Below are 4,455 nucleotides of genomic sequence, written 5' to 3'. Positions count from 1 at the left end.
GAAGCAGAAGAGACAACCAGGGACCAAAGGGGAAAACTTAAGCCTCCAGGGGATGCAGTTGGGTTGGCTGCTTTCCTAATGACCCTTTGGTACCATCTGTTCCAGTGTTTAAAGATAGTGAGTTTCAGGATTGAGAGACTCAGTTCAGATAAGAGTCAGAGAGTTGTAATCCTCTGCCTCTCTCTCACAGCCCACATCCCCCTCACTCACTTACACATTCACACCCCCTCTTCATGCCAAAAAAGAACCTCTGCTGTCACAAACCACTAGAACAGCATCACTCATGTAAAACGCTGAGTCTGAGAGGGAGACCATCAGAGATAGTTACCAAGTGAGAGGCAAAGCTTGTGGCACTTGGATAAGAGGAATCTGCCTTGCAAAAGGGGTAAGCTGTAGAAGTGCACAGATGAGAAATTAAAACATTAGCTGCTATTTTTCCTTTTGGATTTCTTTTCTTTTTTTTTTTTTTTTTTTTGGGAAGGAAGGGCTGTGTGAGGGGGGAGGCGCAGGATTTTGCTGATGTCATTGATGGTGCGTGAGGTGCCCAGCTGCAGCCTGCGATGAGAACTCTAAAGTACCACCACCCACCCACCCACACGGTCCCTTCAGTTTGGAGCCAGACGCTTTTCAGGACGTTTCCCTCCTCTCGTGAGTGTGTGTGTGTGTGTGTGTGTGTGCACGCATGTGTGTGTATTAAATACACAGAATGAGAAGTATTTTAAGCAAATTGGAGAGAAATGGGAGAGAATTCAAAGAAGAGCGAGGAGAAATGAATTATAGGTGCTGGAGGAACTGCCTCATGAGGGAAGATTAAAAGGACTAAATACATCTAGCTTGGCAGAGAGATGACTAAGGGGAGAATTATAAATGTCTATGAGTATTTCAAGGGCATACACACCAAAGAGACGGTGGGACTGTACAGAGTGCGCTGATGGGCACCCAGGTGGTGGGACTAGAAGCAATGTAATGAAGTCAAGAAGAGGATAACAAAAACTTAACCGAACAGCAGGAAAAAATCCCCCTGGGAGTGAGACGATTAAGTTCTGCCTCCCAATGGATGTGGCAAAATACCCACCACATGAGACATTTAGAGCAAGTTTGACCTAACACTCTGCCGCCTACAGCCCCGTAGGCCAGGGCAGGCAGGAGACTGGATGGAGCATAGTTGGATAATGGGTGCTCAACAAATGCCAGTGACAGATTAGAGAGAGAGTTTGAGACAGGAAGTGAATGAGACGGTTATATGCTATTGAAACTGCAGGGAGAGTTTGGCTCAGGAGAGTTTAATTACCTGGATTTTGGCCAGCATAACTGGGGTAATACCCTTAACTCTTGGTAGGGCCCGGTGGTTCCTAATATCCAGCAGTGTTTTGGGTTTCACCTTGCATTTGAAAGGTGTTTGGGGGGAAGGTGCCCTCACTAACAGATTGAGGCCTCTATTATGCACAGCCTAAAGATCAAAGGCCAAGGGAGAGACCACACCCACCAACAGCGGAAACTTAAGATGATGGTCAAAGGGAAGCCAGAAGGGAGAATTCTGTTAATCTCCTGATCCAGCTTCCAACCTGAAGCACGCTGGTGCTTCTTTAAACATCATGTAAAAGTCAGAGTTATGGCATGCAGAAAAGACCCATGGGTCCGATCAATTAATAGATGGATGGCATCTCCTAGCCCTCCCAGGTCCCCATCATCAGTGGGGGGCTGGTTATAGTAGACCCAATTCATCCTTGCCCTGTGGCCTCTTTGCACTACATAAACTGGCACAAAGGGGCCACATGACAGGGGATTAAGGCGCCTCACCTCTCTTGGAAATACTTCAGGCTCCAGGGACCTCTCTGCTGTCAGGAGCAGAGCTAATTCCAGCAGCACTGCACCCTCTGCGGTGCAGGGATATTCTGGGGCAGGCTGGAGGTCGGTGAGAGGAGGAAGGCAGGCAGGGTGAACTTGCACTTTGGTGATTCTACTTCCCGGCAAAGCCCCACTGGGGCCACGGAGGCAGGAATGCACGTTGGGGAAGCCCCGAGGGTTGCCTTAGCTTGTGCCAAAGACTGGTCACACTGGCCCTTGGCACCCCCTGAACTGAAATACAAGCTGCTTCCATTCTGCAAGCCCCAGCGCAGGGCTCCCTCTGACCCATCATGTTCAGAGTGGTGCCAGTCAGGGCCCAGGCAGGGGGGAGGCTGCAGTCAGGCAGATCCACCCCATTTCTGCCGACAGTCACGTCAGATGGAGACATCCGGGGGTTAGCTGAGCTTCGTTTTTGGGTGAGGAGATCATCAGGCACTTCCAACACTCCAGCATTTAAATTCAGCTCCAAAGCCAGCAAATTGCCTTCGACAATGCACCCCAGGCGGAAAAGTCCCTAAATAAAATGGGCTATTAAATACCACTCTGAACAGCAGTAAAGTTTCTGAGCCAGCTTGAGCTTCCACATGGGGCCGCTGCCTAATAAACAGATTGTTAAATGTCTAGCAACAAATAATTCCTCAGTGCCTTGGTTAATGCTCTGTCCCCCTGATGCAGTGGCTGGGTGGCTTTTCCATTTAGAGACTAACGAGAGACTGAAGCAACTTTAGGGAAAGGAGTAGGGAGCAGAGACCTCTCCTCTGCACCCACCCCATTAATGCACTTCTCAGGACCCGTCAGCAACACAGCAAGGGCCAAGAGTCTCCAAAGGAGCTATTCAGCTGCTCCTGTTCTTCCCACACTGGACAGCAAAGGACGACTCACCCAGGACTGAATAGCAGCACTGGATGAAATGTGTGGCGCAGTCACTACCACCGTGTTTAATGGCTCCTCAGATCGCCCAGACTGGGACGCAGCTGGGAGACCAAGAAAAAGACCCTGGGACTGCTGGCAGTGGTGGTGTAAAGTCAGTAGGTGGGGCTCTTCCTTCTGAATCAGTACAGAACCCAGGAGTTCTGTATCTTGTTAGGGGATACGGTGCTGCTAGAGCGATTGTCATTAACTAGATGCTTAACTCTAGTGTCGCAGCTAAAATCCACCGGGGGCAACTGGATTTCTTTTACTACCTACATTTCACTCAAGAGCTTCAGCTGGTAAAGGGATTCATCACATGCCAACCTGGCAGGGTTGCTAGAGCAGGACAGCTGCCCCATTCCACCCCAGAGCAGGCTGCATCTCAGTTGCAGGTGAGTAGCCCATCTTCAGCATACATGGCTTGAAAAGGTGTGGGACCCTACAGTATAAGTGTGAGGTATTACCCCCACTTCCCCCATGGAAGCACTTCGTGGAATCCATTTGGATTCTTTGAACTCAAACTGAAGCCTTCCGGCTACCGAGGAGCAGTGAGCCTGTTCTGAGGCAGCTGGGGGATGCAGACTAGCTGGTGAGCAGAGCAGAGCAGAGCCATTTGCTTTCCTAACAACAAACTTTGCATTCCTAATCATTTCTTCTGTCCTGCTACTCTCTACCAACACATGGACAGGTCTTAGAGCCCAGTACTAGCCCTGCTACATGGGGTTCAACTAAACTCTGTTTTTTCCATGAGTTCAAACTACTGGCTGCCTGCTCTGTTTCTTGTCCCTATAAGCCCTTGCTCTGCCTATAAAACTCCTCTAAAAGCTTCCTGCCTCCTGCTCTTCCCTTTTTACCACTCCCTTGGGAGACTTTCCCCTCCTGGGAGCCAATCAAATTGTCACAACAATCAGACAGACTGACAGCAGCTGCCACCCATCTCCCAATCAGGGCTACAACAGCACTACAGCCAAAGCAACCTGGGCAAACCTTTTTAAAACCCTGCCCTGGTAAAATGCTATTAGAAGAGCATTTAAAGGCAAATCTGGGTAGGGAGCACACATCAGCAGCAGTGAGGAGTCCTTACCAAAACCGGTCTCACTGAAGCCTCCAGTGGATGTGCTAACATCACACAAACACTACACAGTTAAGCCCATTTAATTGGCAGCCAGCTCAGGAGAGCCTTAGACAAATGGAACAGCAGGGTAGGAAGTCAGGTGGAATGGGGGTACAAAGACAGTCTCCTGCTCAGCAGTGAGGTGCTTTAGCAGAGCTGGGTGTGGCATGCAAGGATGGAGCTAGCAGGAGATACTGTAGATTAGGTTCGAAGTGCATTGATAGAACTGTGTGAGGAGTCCACGTTCCCAGTTCTTCCCTACAGTCTGGCTACTCTGAGCCACTCTAATAGCACAAAATAGCCAGGCACTCAGTTTAACCAGCTTCCCAGGACACCCCGGGGGACCCTCATAATCTTCATCAGGTTTTCTAACTAGTCTCTTTTCCAAGTTGCCTTTCGAGCACATTTTTCTTCTGGACGGTGTACCTGTCCTTGCAAATTATCCTTTCCCCCGCCCCTGTTAATTCAGTGGACTTGATCCATCACCCTAATCCCAACAACCCTGAGCTTTGGGATGTCAAACATCTGGATGCAAATTGTGCAGCGTGAGCCCGTCTGCAGTACTAGTGATGTTCAGTGTT

The 4,455-nt window shown here is 49.5% G+C and overlaps 1 long non-coding RNA gene across 1 annotated transcript; it reads right to left on the bottom strand.

Moving 5' to 3' along the window:
* Positions 1-1,398: 1,398 nt before the first annotated feature.
* LOC137158324 (uncharacterized) lies at positions 1,399-3,549 on the bottom strand. Its single transcript, XR_010921368.1, has 2 exons — positions 2,731-3,549; positions 1,399-2,362 (listed from the first exon to the last, which is right to left on the bottom strand). It is a non-coding gene; the product is annotated as an uncharacterized lncRNA (long non-coding RNA).
* Positions 3,550-4,455: the final 906 nt, after the last annotated feature.

The sequence above is a fragment of the Emydura macquarii genome, unplaced genomic scaffold (assembly GCF_026122565.2).
Source record: "Emydura macquarii macquarii isolate MOO-44397 ecotype Brisbane River unplaced genomic scaffold, CSIRO-AGI_Emac_v2 contig_1644, whole genome shotgun sequence".
NCBI classification, from domain to species: Eukaryota; Metazoa; Chordata; order Testudines; family Chelidae; genus Emydura; species Emydura macquarii.
The sequence above is the reverse complement of the archived record's forward strand: the minus strand, read 5'-3'. Positions and strand labels throughout refer to the sequence as shown.